This window comes from Galeopterus variegatus, unplaced genomic scaffold (genome assembly GCF_000696425.1).
Source record: "Galeopterus variegatus unplaced genomic scaffold, G_variegatus-3.0.2 Scaffold1272, whole genome shotgun sequence".
NCBI lineage: Eukaryota > Metazoa > Chordata > Mammalia > Dermoptera > Cynocephalidae > Galeopterus > Galeopterus variegatus.
The window spans coordinates 38,591-57,609 of record NW_007727383.1 but is presented as its reverse complement, the minus strand read 5'-3'; the positions used below and the strand labels follow the sequence as shown (position 1 = coordinate 57,609).

Genomic DNA, 19,019 nt, shown 5'->3' with positions numbered 1-19,019 from the left:
ACTGTCTATACTTTTATTTCATAGGCCAATAAATACTACCTATGAATTAATAATTAAATGAACTTTAGATAAACTGGTAATCCTAGAAGGAAAATGATCCAAAAGGAAGTTGGATTTATTGGCTGAAGAGTGATTCACTACTGTGATGGAGAGAGCTCCCTAAGCTAGGAGCAAGAATAAAATGATAACAATCACCCAAGTAATTGTACAATATTGTGGGCAGCTAAGGTATAGAATCTGAAACATGAGAAGGTAATAAACCATTTTTGAGTAGAGACATATTAATATTACTGTCAATTATTGAAATAGATTGAACAAAATACATAAGTAAAGTTGAATCTGGAAGGTATGGAATTATGTGCATTAAATAAAGTGAAATAGAGTTGTAGTGAATGTAGGGGTGACATGAGAATTTTAAAAATATATTTATTGAGATACAATTTATTAAACATGAGATCGTTTTATATTCAGTGTGCAACTCAATGATTTTTTAGTACATTTACAGAGTTGTGACATCTTCAAAGTCTCTTTTTAGAACAATTCTATCAGTATTTAAAAAGAGAAAAGTTTTCTTTTTTTTTGTGACTGGTAAGGGGATTGTAACCCTCAGCTTGTTGTCATCCACACCGCGCTCAGCCAGTGAGTGCACCGGCCATACCTATATAGGATCCGGCCCAAAAAGAGAAAAGTTTTAACTTGAGTAGAAAAATATCACATGATATACATGAAGGTTGAAATTGTTGAAGCACGTGTTCTTTTTTCTTCTTGATGTCAAACCTCATTGATAACATTAACTCTTTAGACAAGCAGACAGGTTCACATTGGGAAAGCAGAAAATGCTGAGGTTGACTGTTAATGGATAGTGATCTTAACATCTTTTAACTTTTGCCCATTTGCCCTGTGTAACTGCTTCAGTGTAGTGTCTCTTCATGACTTTGCCCATTTATCCTCTGTTGGGGACTTTTACAGATCAAAAGTTTTAATTGGTTGAAGTTCTGTTTATCATTTTATTTTTAATTTTCTTAATTTTTTTCAGTTTCAAACATCTAGAAAAACAGACAAGTATATTAAACACACCTGTAATCAGCATTTAATAACAATATTTTTCCATATATGCTTTATTTTTTTTTCTGTTCAGTATTTCACCCCTAAATACTTTGATAGGTATCTTTAAAAAACATAAGCATATTTTCCTACTTAATCCCAGAATCTTATAAATACATGTTGATACCTATATCTACAACACTGCATTTGGTTGGTATGTCTCTCTTCCTCTCTAAATAATAGACTTTATTTTTATAGGAGTTTTAGGTTTACAGAGAAATTGAGCAGAAAGTACAAATAGTTCTCATAACACACCCCCCACCACACACACACACACACAGAGTTTCTCCTAGTATTAATGTGTTACATTAGAGTGGTATTTTGTTACAATTGTGAACCAATATTGATATATTATTTTTTAAATTTTACATTAGGATTCCCTCTGTGTTGCACAGTTCTGTGGGTTTTGCTAAATGTATAATGTCATGTATTCAACATTACAATATTGCAGAATTGCACTATCCTAAAAATCTTTTGTGCTTCACTTATTTTTATTTTTTATTTTTTATTTTATGCTAGCTGGCCGGTACAGGGATCTGAACCCTTGACTATACTTCACCTGTTCATTTCTCTCTTCATCCCTTTCCTGAAATCCTGACAACCACGGGTTTTCTTTTTTCCATTACTTCAAACATTTATCATTTCTTTGTGTTGGGAACAAAGTCTTCTCGTCTAGGTAATTGAAAGTGTCCAATAAATTATTGTTCATTATGGTCACTCTACAGTGCTACAGAGCACTAGATTATTTCTCCTATCCAGCTGCAATTTTGTATCTGTTAACCAACCTCTCATTATACTGCCTTCCCTCTACTCTTTCCAGCCTCTGGTAACCACCATTCTACTTTCTACTTCTGTGTGATCAACTCTTAACTTCCACTAGTGAGAAGATGTGGTATTTCTCTTTTTGTTACTGGCTTACTTCACTTAACATAATGTTCTCCAAGCTCATCTATGTTGCTGTGAATGACAGGATTCTATTCTTTTTTGTGGCTGAATAGTATTTCATTGTGTATGAGGGGGCTTCAAAAAGTTTATGGACAGATTTGTATTAACTTTTAATTTCATTTTTCCAGGAACTTTGTGAAGTACCCTCCTATGTTTTCTTAGATAAAGAAAATGACTGCATATCTTAGCTATTGTGATTGGAGTGCTGCAATAAATATGGGAGTGCAAATATCTCTTTGATATACTGAGTTTCTTTTCTTTGGATATACTCATATACCCAGTAAGATTACTGGACCATATGGCAATTGTATTCTTAGTTTTATGAAGAACATCCATATAGTTTTCCAGAATGGCTGTACAAGTTTACATTTCCACTGACACTAAGAATTCCCCTTTCTCCACAACCTCACCATCATTTGTCATTATCTATCTTTTTGATAATAACGAGTCTAACTGGAGTGTGAGGATATCTCATTGTGGTTTTCTTTTGCATTTTCCTGATTAGGTGTTGAGCATTTTTTCTTATACTTGTAGGTCATTTGTATGTCTTTGAGAAATGTCTATTCAGTTTACTTGCCCATTTTTTTTTTTTATTGAGTTGTGGAATTTTCCCTCTATTTCTACTTTTCTGAAAGTTTATATTGTAATTGTGTGTTGAATTTTGTCAAATGTCTTTTTCTTCGTCAATCGTTAGGATTTTGTGATTTTTCTTCTTTAGCCTGTTAATATTATGAATTTCACCTTATTTATGGAATTTAGTTTTTAGTTATCTTTTTTTTCTTTTAAATCACTTTTTTAAGTTATGGTGTCATGATAATACTGATCTCATAATTTGAGTTCAAAAGTATTCCTTCCTCCTCTACTTTCTAGAAAAAAATTGTATAAAATTGCTGTTACTTTTTTTTTCTCTTTTTTACAAGTTTGTCAGCACCACGCTCACCCAGTGAGCAACCGGCCATCCCTATATGGGATCCGAACCCGTGGCCTTGGTGTTATCAGCACCACACTCTCCTGAGTGAGCCACGGGCCGGCCCCTCTTTTTTACAAGTTTGTCAGCACCACGCTCACCCAGTGAGCAACCGGCCATCCCTATATGGGATCCGAACCCGTGGCCTTGGTGTTATCAGCACCACACTCTCCTGAGTGAGCCACGGGCCGGCCCCTCTTTTTTACAAGTTTGATAGAATTGTCTGGTGTCACCATCTGTGCCTGGACATTACTTTATTTGAGTGAATTTCTTTTTTATTGAAGTATGAACATAACATAAGCTCTACCTTCAGCACATTTTTATATGTGCAATTCAGTATTGTTCATTGTAGGCACATAGTTGTACAGCAGATATCTAGAAGTTAGTCATCTTGCATAAGTGAAATTTTATACCCATTGAGAACAGTTCCCCATTTCTTCATCCCCTCATCCTCTAACAAACACCATTTTCCCCTCTGTTTCTATGAGTGTAACTTTTTGATATTTTATAAAAGTGGTATATAGTATTTGTCCTACTGTGACTGGCTTATATCACTTAGCATATTCTTCAAAGTTTATTCACGTTGCTACATATGGCAGGAGTTTCTACCTTTTTGACAGCAAAGAGGTGAGGGGACAGCTGGCCAGTATGGGGATCCGAACCTTTGACCTTGGTGTTATCAACACTGTGCTCTAACCAGCTGAGCTAACCAGCCAGCCCTCTAACTTTGTAAGACTGAATAATATTTTATTGTATATGTATGCCATATTTCCCTTACCTGTTCATCAATTGATGTATATTTAGGTTGTCTCCACATACTGACATGTTGAATAATGCAGTGAATGTGGGAGTTGCAAGTGTTTTTCCATAATTTTGATATCAGTACTTTTGGATTAATACCCAGAAATGCTATTGCTTTTTCATATGATATATCTATTTTAATTTTCTGAGGATCCTCCCTACTGTTTTTCTTTGTCTTTGCACCATTTTACATTCCCACCAAAAGTGATAAAGAAGGATTCTATCCATCTTCTCTGCCGAAGTCCAGCTTCAGCAAGGGGTGGGTACCCAAAAAGGGATGGAGAGAGTCGGCGAAAATAACAAACACAGACTGAGACCTCAATGCATCAATATGCACGTTCTCTCTCTGTGGGCTGTCAGTGTGTTGCAGCTGGAGCCCAGTAGAGCATGAGACAATGCCTTTTATTTAGATTTTTCTCTGCAGGGGGGGTTTTGGGTACTATTTTTATTGTATCAGCAAGCTTAAATCAGTAGTCCAAAAAGCAGGGAGGAAACTTTTTTAGAGGTCAGCCAGTCCTTTCCTTTTGTCAGCATGTCTCAGGTGATCAACTCGTGCTTCTTTTTCCTGGAATCAGGTTATCAGATCGAAACCATCCCTTCATTGCCTTGAAGTTATATTGTGACCTTTATCTGTTAGCAAGCTGTGGTTAATATCCACCCTATTAACAGGGTGGCAGATATTTTGCTTAAATGTAAATACAACTTTGCTAAAAGGAAAAAATGTTAACATTTAAATTCTAATGGGGGTCTAATGATTTTATGTTCTAATGGAATGAACCTACTGTTCATATGGAAAAAGAACAGTGGATATTTGAGCAGCATTATCATGCACATTTTAAGGTTATGCATTGGCTGTGGCCCTGTAATCTTGATCTAAATGTCAAAGTGTCATTGTGCACAGCACCATCCCTCACAAAACCAGTTGCACTCTCTTATTTTTCTAAGATCTAATTTTGCAGGTTTAATAATTTTACAGCATATATTTTTATCCCAACACCTGATTCTTAATGATTTTTTTAAAACTGGACACCACCAAGTAAAGAGAATTCTACAGTTTCATTCCCATATACTTAATTTATCCCAATCATATAATTTCCCATTAATATCAACCATTCTCTTGCCATTAATATAATCTCCAGTAAATGATGTTTGCCAACTTACATCATAGCGAACCCGTGGCAGGAGCGCCGCACTCTGCTGAGTGTGCCATGGGCTCGGCCCTAAGGGGATAATTTTAAATTGTCCAATTTACTCGGATCCTCTGTGGGAATGTTTAGGTCAATGACCAGAAAATCATTTGTGTTATTTTTATAATATTTTGGGAATTCGAAGAACTGCCACGCTAACCAAAATATTGAAAGAGAAAGCAAAAGCAGTACCACAAAGCCGAGGCAGTAGCCCCTTATGGTTGTAGCAAGTGCTCGTAGCTGTGGCCTTGCCAACAGCTCTCCCTCCGGCAGCCTTGCCAACTCGGAGAGGGCAGCCCAAGCTGGTTCCTTTAGGATCCTGCCATGGCGTGGACTGTGCCACTTCTCTACATCCTCACAACACTTATTATCATCTGTCTTTGGGGGGGCTGGAGGGGGTTGGTGGCTGGCTGGTACGGGTATCTGAACCCATGACCTTGGTGTTATAAGGCTGCACTCTAACCAAATGAGCTAACTGGCCAGCGCTATCATTTGTCTTTTGATAATAGCCATGCTAACAGATGTGAGGTGATATCTCATCGCATATTTTTTTTTTTTGCTATTGAGTTGTTTGACTTGTTTTTACACTTCTGATATTAAAACCCCTTTTTAGATACAAACATGTTGCTTAAGGACAGGGAAAACGTTCTGAGAAATATGTTAGGCTATTTCATCACTAAGCAAACATCATAGAGTGTACTTACACAAACCTAGATGGTATAATTAATTACGATTCAATTTAAAAAATTTTTTAAAAGAATAAACTTAAAAATGAGAACAAAAAAATGATGAGGTGATAGAGATTTGAACAAAAAAAATACATTGAGAGAATTAAAATATCAAAATGAAAGGAGGATGAGGGCAGCATAAATATTTGTGAGTATGCATTATATCCATAATATATGTCCTCATCTTTATATCTGATTTTACGGACACTATCAGAATTTCATAAAGGAAATTACTTACTCTGGCTTCATTTCTTTGAATTATAACATGAACTTGGGATGAATTTTGCCAATTTTAGCTAGAATAATAAGTATTTAATCAGGAAGTCTGGTCCTTATGAATTAATTTAACAAACACCTTTTAGATACTTGCTGTGAGTCAGGCACTGTGACAGAAGCTAGAAAGTAATAGGAATAGGGATTAGTCAAACTGGGCTCCTGTCCTTGAGAACCTTGTAAGCCAAATAGAGGGAGAGTTATATACAAAGAGTTTAAGTACGATTAAATGCTACAGGAGAACCACAATGGAGTTGCAAAGGAAAGACAGATAATTTAGACCAGGTAGATAACAGGAAATATGTGGAATTATGTCATATTACTATCAGCAGTGTGTGCTGTCTCATTGTACCCTTGCCAGCATGGAGTATTATCATTGAAAATTATTTTGTTAATTTGGTAAGTAAAACTGGTATCTAATTTTAATTTGCACTTATACGTTGGAAAAGTCAATTTTTAAATATAAATTTTCCATTTGCAAAAAAATAAACAGTTTACTGTAGCATTTTTACTTTATAAATTTTTTAACTTTTTGACTCCTTTGTAATAACACTTAGCCTAAAACACTTTCTAATAATACTTAGCGTAAAAGATTGTATAGCTGTACAAAAATATTTTTTCTCTATATCCTTATTCTATAAGCTTTTTTCAATTATCAAAATAAATTTTTTTTTTGCTTTTTAAACTTTTAAAAATTAAAAACTAAGAGACAAACACATACATTAGCTGTAGTGTATTGAATTATGTTCCCCCCAAAACTCACTGAAGCTTGAATTGTGTTCACTGAGTTTTATGTGTTAGAAACTTGGTCCCCACTGTGACTGTTAAGAGGGTGGGAAATCCTATTGTGGTAATTGAAAGGTGGAGCCTTGACGAGGTGACTGGATTGAAGTCTGCAAAAGCTCCACAGTGAATTTTCTTGGGAATTCTTTTTCTTCTGCAGTTTTTTTTTTTTCTCTTGCCTCTTCTTCATCTGTATATTCCTGTTCCAGTTCCAACAACTTATTAGTCGGTTACTTAGGAATCACATCTAGGAGCTCCTCAGTGTCATCCTCATCCATACCCAGGCTCAAGTTGTTTGCCATCTCATCCACACCTTGTTGGTTTTTGCAACCTCCCGATCTTTGCAAATCCTTTGAAGCTGTGGATGAAACTCTTGGGTGTCTTCTTCCAGATGCCATTCAAACACTCCTTTGTGACATCACTTTAGTCCTGGACAAGGTTCTTGATGTGGTCATAGATGTATTTCTTCTAGAATTGCCCCACTGTCTTCTCAGTCTTCCTCAGTTGCAGCAGTAGCCTGAGCAAATGTCCTCCTCAGGGAGTAGTCCTTAAAAGCTGCTATGATTCCTTGATTCATTGCTTGGATCAAAGAAGTGGTGTTCAGAGGGAGAAACACCCCTCTGATACTAGGATGAAGATCACCAATAAAAGGAGGTTGTGCAGAAGCATTATCAACATTAAGCAAAATCTTGAAAGGTATGTTTTTTTCCAATCACTACTTCTCCATTTCACTAGCATAGCAAATTAGAAGAACATTTTGGAAGAGGAGCTGGGTCATCCATAATTTTTTACTGCTCCTATAGTACACTGGCAGGGTGTACTTATTGATATGCTTGCAGGTCCTGAGGTTCTCACTGTGCCAGATCACAAGGGATTTCAATATGTGGCCTGCAGCATTGCCCCCAAGCAAGACTATTATAATGTTTTTAAAAGCTTTCGTACCTGACATTGACTTGGCCTCCTTATGAATGAAAGTCCTCTCTGGCATCCATTTTGAGAATATGGGGATTTCATCCATATTGAAGATTTGCTCTGATGAGTAACTTTTCTTCACAGTCTATCTAGGGTTTCCAAAAATTCTTCAGTTGCCTCCATATCAGTACTCAGACTCACCACTAGTTTTCACGTTATGTAATAGAAAATGGTTTTTTAACCATTTAAATCACCCAGAGCTAGCAGTAAATTCAATATTGCATTCAGGTCCAGTCTTTAAACACCACAAACTTTGGCTGTTATTATCATAGTGCTGTGAGGGCAATGCCTCTGTGTCTATCTCCAATACAAATCATTAGAAGTTTCTCCATATCTGACATAGGCCCTTCTCAAATCTGTGTTAGTCTCATTGCCTTTAATGATGCTTATTTTTTTAAAAACTTTAACATTTACTGGTACACATTTGGGGGGTACAGTGTGCTGTTTCAATACATGCACTTACTATACAATGATTCACTTAGGGTAGATAGCATAGTTTTGTAACCATTAATCCACCACTTCCCTTCCACCTATCCTCCCCTTCCCTCCCAGCCTCTGGTAACCATTATTCTACTCTACTTCTATGAGAACTTCCCCGCCCCACCCCTTTTAGGATTCCACATATGAGGGAGATCATGCAGTATTTGTCTTTCAGTACCTGGCTTACTTCACTTAACATGACAGTCTCCAGTTCCATCCATGTTGCTTCAAATGGCAGGATTTCATTTCCTAATAGGTGTAGAGTATTCCATTCTGTGTATATATAGCACATTTTTAAAAATCCCTTCATAGAGAGCCCAGAAATAAACTTATGCAATTACAGCCAACTGATTTCCAACAAAGGTGCCAAAAAATACATTAGAGAAAAGACAGCTTCTTCAATAAATGGTGCTGGGAAAACTGGATATCCATGTGCAGAAGATTGAAACTAGACCTCCTGCTCTCTTGCCATACACAGACACACAAACAAAAACTCAAAATGGATTAAAGACCTAAATTTAAGACCTGAAACTATGAAACTACTGGAAAAAAACACAGGGGAAATGCTACACTTTGTAGCATTTTATGGGAGTGAGCAGCACTTTTAAAAACAAGATTACAAAGGCATAAGCAACTAAAGCAAAATTAGACAGGTGGGACTACATCAAACTAAAAAGCTTCTGCACAGCAAACGACATCAACAAAGTGGAGAGAGAATCTACAGAGTAGGAGAAAGTGTTTGCAAACTACACATCAGATGAGGGGTTACTATTCAGAATATATGAGGAACTCAAACAACTCAACAGCAAGAAAATAACCCAATTAACAAATGGGCAAAGGACCTGAACAGACATTTCTCAAAAGAAGACATAAAAATGGCCAAGAGGCACATCAAAAAAGTGCTCAATATCACTAATCATCATGGAAATGCAAATTAAAACCACAACAAGATATCACCTCACTCCAGTTAGAATGGCTATTATCAAAAAAGGCGGAAAATAACAAGGGTGAGGATGCAGAGAAAAGGGAACTTTCCTGCATTGTTAGTGGGAATGTAAATTGGTACAATTATTGTGGAAACAGTAAGGAGGTTCCTTGGAGAACTAAAAATAGAACTACCTTATGACCCAGCAATCCCACTACTGGGTATATACTCAAAGGAAATGAAATCAATATATTGAAGAGACATCTAATCTCCCATGTTCATTGCTACACTATTCGCAATAGCCAAGAGACAGAATCAACCTAAATAGTGATCAATGGATGAAGCATATCTTTATTTATTTCTTTATATACCTGTTGGCCATTTACGTCTTTTGAGAGTCCTTTGATGTTTCATAATTTTCAGTATCTTCACCTCCTTGCTTAAGTTTATTCCTAAGGATTTTATCTTTTTTTTCATTAATGTAAATGGTATTATCTTGTTAATTTTCATTTTAGGGAGTTTGTTGTTTGGGTATAGAATGCCATTGATTTTGTATGTTAATTTTGTACCCTTCAATTTGATTGAACTTGTTAATTCTACCATGTTTTTTTCTTCTCAGTCTGTGTGGAGTTTTACCTATAAGAATGTCATCTGCAAACAAGGACAATTTTACTACTACTTTTTTTATTCAAGTCTTTTTATTTCTTTATCTTGTTTAATTGCTCTGCCTAGTTCTTCTGGTATTATGTTGAATAGAAGTGACAAGAGCAGGCATCCTTGTTTTCTACCAGGTCTTAGAGGAAAAGCTGTAAGTTTTTACTTATTATGATGTTAGCTGTGGAATCTTCATATACAGCCTTTACTGTGTTGAGGGAAGTTACTCCTATACTTATTTTGTTGAGAGTTTTTAATATTAATGGATGTTGAGTATTGTCAAATGCTTTTTCTGCACCTACGGAAATGAGCATGTGTTTTTTAATCTTTCATTCTGTTTTTGGAGAGCATCACAGTGATTGATTTATATATGTTGAACTGTATGTGCATCCCAGGGAGAAATCCCACTTGGTTATGGTGTTTAATCCTTTTAAGGTGCTGTTGAATTTGGTTTGCTAGTATTTCACTGAGGATATTTGCTATTGGTCTGTAGTTTTCAATTCTTGCATTGACTTTGGCTTTGGTATCAGTGTGATGCTGGCCTGATAAAATAAATTTGAAAGTGTTCACTCTTAAAATGTTTAGATTTTAAGGAGGATTGGTATTAATGATTCTGTGAATGTTTGGTAGAATTCACTTGTGAAGCCATCTGGTCCTGGGCATTCTTGTTGTTGGGAGGTTTTTGATTATTGATTCAATTTCCTTATTTGTTATTGGTCTGTTCAGGCTTTTTATTCCTTCTGGATTTGGTTTTGGCAGGTTGTATGTCTCTAGGAATTTATCCATTTCTTGTTATTCAGTTTATTGGCATATCATTGTTCCTAGTTGTTCTTTTGATCATTTTTATTTCTGAGGTATCAGGTTTGTTTTGTTTGTTTGTTTGATATGATATGGACAAGCCCAGAAAAGCTTAAACCTGCACCTGAACTTCCGCTTTTTGTTTTGCGCCTGTATTGTTGCTTTTTGTAACACTAAGGCCCTTTGTTTTTTATCAGCCTAGACCTGACCACATGGATTCCAAGAAAATGAAACTTACAACCCTGGAAAAATGTAACCTATATAACCCTTTGCAAGCCTGGAGTCTGGCTCAGACTTTGGAGTGTGAACTCTTCTGGGCCTGCCAGTATAATAAATCTTTGAGTTCTCCAACCCTCTGAGTGACGCTTGGTTTCCCGGCAGTCTGTCCTGTAACAGATAAGTCATGACCAGGTGTGGTTGTTTCCTGCACCACTCAGCAGCCCAGGGTATCCCTGAGCATTCAGAGGGAGGATGGTCCTTGGCCAAAGGCTTGAGTGCAGGAAGTGGAGCATGGCGCCTCCTGCCAGAGGGGCATCAAGCCGAAAGGGTGCATCAGGTGGGTCCAGATCCCGCAAGAGCTGGTGTTGGCCCAAGGCCAGAGGCGGCTGACTGGCACCTACTGGTGGGTGGCCCGAGCACTGGTGCTGGCCAGCTGCAAGGCTTTTCAAAGGCTGGGCACTCATGATGCATAAGCGCCCCTGGAGGTCGGTCGGACCCCGAGGTATCTGTTCTGTCTCATCTTTCATTTCTTTTTATTTTATTTATATGTCTTCTCTTTCTTAGTCTATCTAGGTAAGGGTTTGAAGATTTATTTTTCAATAGGCCAACTCTTAGTTTAGTGGATTTTGTGTATTGTGCTTTAATTCAGTTTTATTTATTTCTGCTCTGCCCTTTATTATTTTCTTTATTCTCCTAAGTTTAGGCTTAGTTTCTTTCTTTCTCTCCTGGTTCTTGATTTAAAATTAAGTTGCCTATTTGATATCTTTTTTATTTTAATGTAGTTGTTTACTGCTATAATTTTCCCTCATGATACTGCTTTTGCTGCATTTGATAATTTTTTTAAAAATTTTATTTTGTCGATATACATTGTGGTTGATTATTATAGCCCCTTACCAAAACCTCCCTCCCTGCATTTGATAATTTTTTTAAAAATTTTATTTTGTCGATATACATTGTGGTTGATTATTATAGCCCCTTACCAAAACCTCCCTCCCTGCATTTGATAATTTTGCTATGTTCTGTTTTCATTTTTTTATTTTTTGGGTGGCTAGCCTGTAGGGGGATCTGACCCTCAAACTTAGTGTTACCAACACCACACTCTAACCAAGGGAGCTAACTAACCAGCCAGCCCCTTTTATTTGTTTATTTATTTTTTTACTTTTTAAAATTTTTTGGCAGATGGTAGGTATGGGGAACCCTTGACTTTGGTGTTATAACACCACACTCTAACCAACTGAGCTAACTGACCAGCCCTGTTTTTATTTTTTATTGTCTCCTGACATTTAAAATTTTTTCTTTAGAATTCCTGTTTGACCTGCTGGTTGTTCCCAAGTGTGTTGTTCAGTTTCCATGTGCTTCTGAATTTATTTCTCATGTCCTTACTGTTATTTTTAGTTTCACTGTTTTGTGATTGGAAAAGATACATGAAATGATATCTATCTTCTTAAATTTGTTAAGACTTTTTGCATAACCTAACATGTAGCCTATGCTGGAGAATGTTCTGTGTGTGCTTGAGAAGAATGTGAATTCTTCTGCTGTTGTGTGGAAAGTTCTGTATTTGTTTGTTAGGTCCATTTGGTCAGTAATGTTTGTTCTGCTATTTATGTGTTGCTTTTTTGTCGGGATGATCTATTCATTATAGAGAATAGAGACTGAAATCTCCCAATACTATTGGATTACTATCTATTTCTTTCTGCAGATCTGCCACTGTTGGCTTTATTTATTTAGGTGCTCTTAATTTGGATGTATGTATATTTATATTGTTATATCTTCCTGTTGAATTTAAATTTTTATCATTGTATTATAAAATTTATTGTGTCTTGTGATAGCTTTGACTTAAAGTCTGGTTTTTTTTCTTTCTTTCTTTTTTTTTTTTTTTTGTCTTTTTTCATGTCTGGCAACAGATCACAACCCTCAGTGTCGCGCCCGTACCAGACCGGGACCGGCAACAGGATCGCAACCCTCAGCATCGCGCCCGCTCTTCGCTCAGCCAGTGAGCAGGAACCAGTCTGTATGTGGGATCCGAACCCTCGGCGGAAGTGCTGCCGTGCTCCCAAGTGGCGCACTGTAGCAGTGCGCCACCAGGCTGGCCCCTGTTTTTTTTTCTGATATAAGTAAAGTCACCTATGCTGTCTTTTAGTAACCATTTACATGGAATTTCTTTCTCTATCTCTTTACTTCCAGTCTGTGTGTGTCTGTAAATTTAAAGGGAGTTTAAAGTGAGTTTCTTTCAGAAAGCATATATTTGGGCATTGATTTTTTTTTTTTTTCTTTTGCTGGCCTATACAAGGATCAAACCCAGACCTTGGTATTATCAGCACCATGCTCAAACAAATTGAACTATCCAGCCAGCCTTTAAGTTTTTCTAGCTACTCTGTCTTTTGGGCTTAGAGTTCAATCCATTTCCATATAATGTAATTATTGACATGTAAGGACTTACTATTGCCATTTTGTTAATAGTTTCCTGTGTTTTGTAGCCATGTATACAAAAACAACTATATTCATAAGCATGTGCAGAATCCAGCACAAGTAAATGGAAAGTCCAGCGAACTTGGATCTTTTACTTTAAACTCTGTCCACATGGACTTTCTGGGGCTAATTTTAAAGGTCTAGAAGATCTAAAGAACACACACCTGAACAAACTGTGAGCATAAAAACAAGGTTGCATGCAAAGTCTCTGAGAAAATATTCAACCTAAAAGCTGCCATTGTGTGACAGACCCTTTAAAAAGGAATGTTAAGGTTTAGCCAATAATCATTTTTCTGAGAAGCAAATCTGTGTACTTTTAAACTGCATCTACTGAAGTAAGCAATGACATAATGATAAAGAAAAGAGAAATTCCCCAAGATTACAAATATAGTGTGATAAGAAGATAATCCCTATTGCCAAATTGTGGGAAACCATTCTGTCACTTCCCAGACACTAATAATCATATTCAGAGTGGTATGTCCCACTCAGTAATTAGATTTGTGTCACTATTGCCATGACAAATAAAATCCACTACTCTTCACTCAGAAACACATTGCATTTTTTGTATTTATAAGTGAATTCATAACTTTGCATATTGTGGTACATATATATGTAGCTTCAAGTAAAAGTTACTGTTATTAATGTTTAATATGTAATAACTGATTGAATTTGTAATTCTCTGAGATTACTGTTGTTATTCTTATTTTACAGATGAGGAGACCCTAGGCATAATATGCAAAGTTTTTTTCAACTCACATCACACTAAGTGGCAGCAGCAGACTCTGAACCTGTGTTGTCTAATTGCAAGGAGAAGTCTTAACTGTTACATTACATGAAGCTAGTCGTTTGCTTTTCCAGTCTTCAACATCTGTATTTACTTTTGCTGATGTTCACTGCCATTTTAAGTGGTTTTATCCTTTTCAATAATTGTGATTGTGGGTACTTTTATAGTTATGTGTATAAATGTTATGGAGTCAAATTATCTTTGAATAAAAATTAAATGCAAATAAAATGATTATATACTGGTTACCATATAAGTCCTATAAGAAAGATTATCCCAGGAGCATGTGATGAATATATTGGGTCAAGAATGTGTTAATATGATGGTAAATGTATTAGTCCATTTCTGTTGCTTATAACTGAATGCCTGAAACTGGGTAATTTATAAAGAAATTGAATTTATTTCTTACAGTTTGGAGGCTGGGAAGTTCATGGTCCAGGGGCACATCAGTAAGGGCCTTGTTCTTATGACTCTACAGGGATGTGGAGTGTCACATGGCAAATGGTTGAGAGAGCTAAGAGAGAGCTAACCTCCTCACTTGCTCTCCTTTTAAAGCTATCAAAACCACACCTCTCACCAACCATTAATCCTTTCACAAGAGCAGTCCCTACAATCCAATCACCTCTTAAAAAGCCCCACCTTTCAAACACCATGATTGGATTTCCCACCCTTTAACACTGTTACAGTGGGGATTAAGTTTGTAACACAAGAACTTTGGGTGAAACATTCAACCTATAGCAGTGACAGATATATATTTGTTCCTATGCCAGGAAAAGAGTAGAATGATAGAACCCATGGAAATCTTTGTACCATAATATGGTGGAATAAGCTACAAGTTTTGAAACATATATGAAACAAAGCAGTGACAGATTGATCTTGAATTTTTGATTACATATGTAATTGATTAATTATGAAGGAGGATGAACTGAAACTTTATTATAATCATTGAAATATACTCAAACATAAGACAGATATTCAAATGGTACCGAGAAGGCCCAGCATCATGTACATTCAATACATTTTAATAGTAGATTTCTTGTGAACTTAGGTTTATATTAAAATGTTTTTTTAAATGAAATATATCTCAAGATACATCTCAGCCTGCAAACTGCCAAGTCCCAGATTTTTTTTTCTGAAACTCAGCATCATGTTAACTTTCCTTCATGTAGTTGTTGCTTAACTTTTGGTGGGATAATTATTTCCCCATAATCCAAAGACTATAGATTTCTTCTGTGTGAATACAGTTACTGTGTCCATTAAACTCATTGTAGCTATCACCTCTCATACATTCAGTCATTCTACAGAATTGTGTTATTCAATAAGTTAGAAGAGGTTTTTTACCAACACCTCTTATCCTGAAAAGAAATGTTTGTGATATATGTAGGGTGGATGTATTTCAGAAGTACAATTACAGAGTGACTTAATATCAGGTTATATTTCTATTAGGATAAAACATAAACCATAACCATGAATGAGGATTACATTAAATTACATTAAGAGGCATCAGAGATTGGTATAAAGTTGAGGACCTACAGTCTCTCTCCACAAGCACAGAAAATATCCCAGGAATTATTCTTATAACCCCAGGGACATCTGGACCAGTTTCTACCAAAAAGAATCCTATTTCCAACATCAGCACCTCTCCAGATTCCTGACATACTTTTTCCCTTGACAGCCTCTCAGAATGAAAGAGGAAATACTCACATGCTCCTTCCTCTGGTATGATGGTGGACTCACTGAGAAAGTCCCAACAGCCAGTATGTGTGAGAGGGAAATAGCCAGGACCTGAGATAAAGGTTTGTGATTATATGACCTCAACTTCCACAGAACCAGAATCATCACTTCAACTGTAGCAACAATGACATAGTATAGTGCATGCTATGAGAGTTGACAATATCTTATAACAATTTATTCCATTTTTCAAATACTGGAAACAATTACAAGTGTCTGATAAGCATTTTTTTAAAAAAACTGTTGGAGTTTTGGGAAGAGCCTTGTTTATTTCCATGAGCTCTGGAGAAAAACAGGTTCCTATGCAGAGAGCAGGAAATGGTGATATTTGAGTTATGAGGGACTTGCAGCAAAGTGTGCATCCCACTGGATCTTCTGTTTCCCTGAGAGTTTACTTCTATAAAGAAATCAAATTATTTTCTAAGTCAGACCCCAGATTTCAGATCCCTTCTATATTAAGGGAGGAGAAATAGGATGACGTGAAGAGACTGAGAATAATTGTTTAATGAGGTAAGACTGCAAGGAAAAACATGATGTCAAGAATTGATTTTGAAAAACATTAGGTGGCCTATTATAAGTAAATGTGTGAACAGGTAAATAAATGGGGAGAAGAGACAAATCTCCCATGTAGAAGAATTTAGAGTAATTTATGTCGGTACTCCACTCTTAAGGAGGTGGGAAATAACTCCCAACTCCTTAAGTGTAGACTGTGTATAGTTATTTCCTTTTAAAAGAGTACAGTATTTAGTAGGGGAGAAAAGATTAACTTTAGAGGGGAGAAACCTGACAAACACAACTTTAGCCAGATGATCAAGGTCAACATCAACAGTGATAAGTCATGTTGATAGTGTGAGCCCTTGACATGATATGGTAAACACAGAACTTCTTCTCTATGGTCTTTCACAGAGCATCTAACTCCAGTCTAATCATGAGAAAAACATCAGACGTGTCCCAATAAAGTTGCTTTCACCAGTAACAGCAAAAACTGCTGCTGTATCTGACCAGCACACCTCAAAACTATCAAGTTAATCCAATACAAAGAAAGTCTGAAAACTGTCGAAGCCAAGAGGAACTTTAATAGACATGACTGCTAATTGTAATGTGGCATCCAGGATGAAATCGAGGAAGAGATAAAGAACATTAGGTATAAACTGAGGAAATTTGAATAAAGAATGAATAGGTTAAGAATAATGTATCAATAGTGGTCTGCTAAATATAAGAAATGTACCACACTATTCTAAAATGTTAATGATAGAAACTGTCCAGGGCTTATGAGAATCTGTACTATCTTTCCAATGTTTTTTCTGTAAACCTAAAACTTCCAACAATAAAGGTTATTAAAAAATTTTAAACACTAAATAATTTGTACAGCTTAATGAATATTGATATAATATCTATATGCAGATGAAATGGCAATTTCTAGGAAAATATACCATACCAATATTGATGTTAGTAGAGACAGAAAATCTACACAGCAATATCCATGGAAGAGATTGATTAGTTTTATAAAAATTCCTTACAAACAATAGCAGCATAATGAGATCTTTTAAAAGAAAAATCCTAGTATCTTTTAAATACATTAAAATCAATGCTCCCTGAAATATTTAAATATTACATAAGAAGTAGGAAACTTCAAAATAACTTTTAGTATTTGAATAGTAAATTGATACCAAGACCTTTAAAAAATTACTGCAAATAAAGTAATACATAAAATGCTCACATCCACATATACATAAAAAAATATTGTGTAAAATATTACCAAACATTTGCAATTGTTGATTCAAAATAATGTATGATGTACAAATAAAATTTATACCTCAAATGCAGGTAAAATTTAATGGTAATAAATCCAGTAATACAGTTCATCATTGTAGATATAAAGAGAAAAAAATAAGGTGCTCATGTTCATAAGCACAAACAAATTGGCAGTATTCAACAGGAAATAATGTTAGATAAAAATAGTGAATTAAGAAATTATGTATCTTCAAAAAATTGTCAACCATCTGAAGAGCACTACAGAAACTCCACTAAAGTAAAAAATATCTCTAAGGAGCATCAAGTCTTCTTTATATACAATATCATCTTAGAGAGAATGGACAAGACAATTTAACAAGAAAGATCAAAACCTGAAAAAAGGATTGTAAATAAGGGTAAACGTCTATATGCAGATGATATAATTATATCTCTGAAAATACACACACACAGAAAGTAGGAAAGTCAACACACACACACACAAATAATTTATGTTTGCAAAATACAGTCAATTCCAGGTAACAATAGAAGGTGGAGCTGAAGTTACAAGAGCATAAATTAAAACAAATTAAATAATATAAGACATATAAGGCAATTTATGTTTGTAAAGTTAGGGCTTACAGACCCCTCAAGTCTGTTGCACAGACTGGGTCACAAACCCTCCACACGCAGGTCGGTGAGCTAGGTAATAGATCTAGGAGCAACCATCCTAGTAGCTTCTCTGAGAGATCTGAGAAGCACTGTGGATCAGAGCTGTTAATCTTTTATACTTAAGTCCACAACCCTGGACACCTCGGTGCCCATACGCAACTTACATTAAGTAGTGACAAGGAACACCTGAGGATATTTACAGGAAATGCTCAGCAAGGTTCTGAACATCTGAGGGGCTCTGACATTTTCCTATTTTTCCCAACAATGTTATAATTCCATTCACATGAAATATCCGGAACAGACAAATACTTCAAGACTAGATTAGTGGTTGCCAGGCGCTGAGGGGAGGGAGGAATGGGGAATGACTGCTTAACTTGTACAGGGTTTCCTTAGGGGTGATGAAAATGTTCTGGAAGTGGATCGTCATGATAGTTACACAACATTGTGTAAAAAGATACTAAATATCACTAACGGTGCATTTTATGTGTATTACACCACTCTTAAAAGACATTAAAAATAGTATAGAAATAAAAGAAAATACCTAGGCACAACATAGAGTTATCAATTTTCCTTTAGATAACTTGCAAAAACTAATATGATTAGGTGATGTATATGCTATCAGATTTTATTTTGGAAATAAGTATTTTACTGCAAATTTCATATAGTAGCATAAACAAATGAGAATCATGGGGAAAACCTGGTAACAAAACACAGAGAAGGATGTTGACCTACCTTATTTTAAACCCTTCATAACTAAAGCAGCGTGGAATTGATGCATGAGTAGTATGACAGGATGGAA

The 19,019-nt window shown here is 35.8% G+C and overlaps 1 protein-coding gene across 1 annotated transcript in view; it reads left to right on the top strand.

Moving 5' to 3' along the window:
• LOC103593072 (zinc finger protein 83-like) overlaps window positions 1-17,176 on the top strand; it is a 46,612-nt gene extending 29,436 nt beyond the window's left edge. The window contains exon 4 of the mRNA XM_008575996.1: window positions 14,017-17,176. The gene's annotated coding sequence lies outside the window, so the exon portion shown is untranslated. The remainder of the gene's footprint in view (window positions 1-14,016) is intronic.
• The last annotated feature ends 1,843 nt before the right edge of the window (window positions 17,177-19,019 follow it).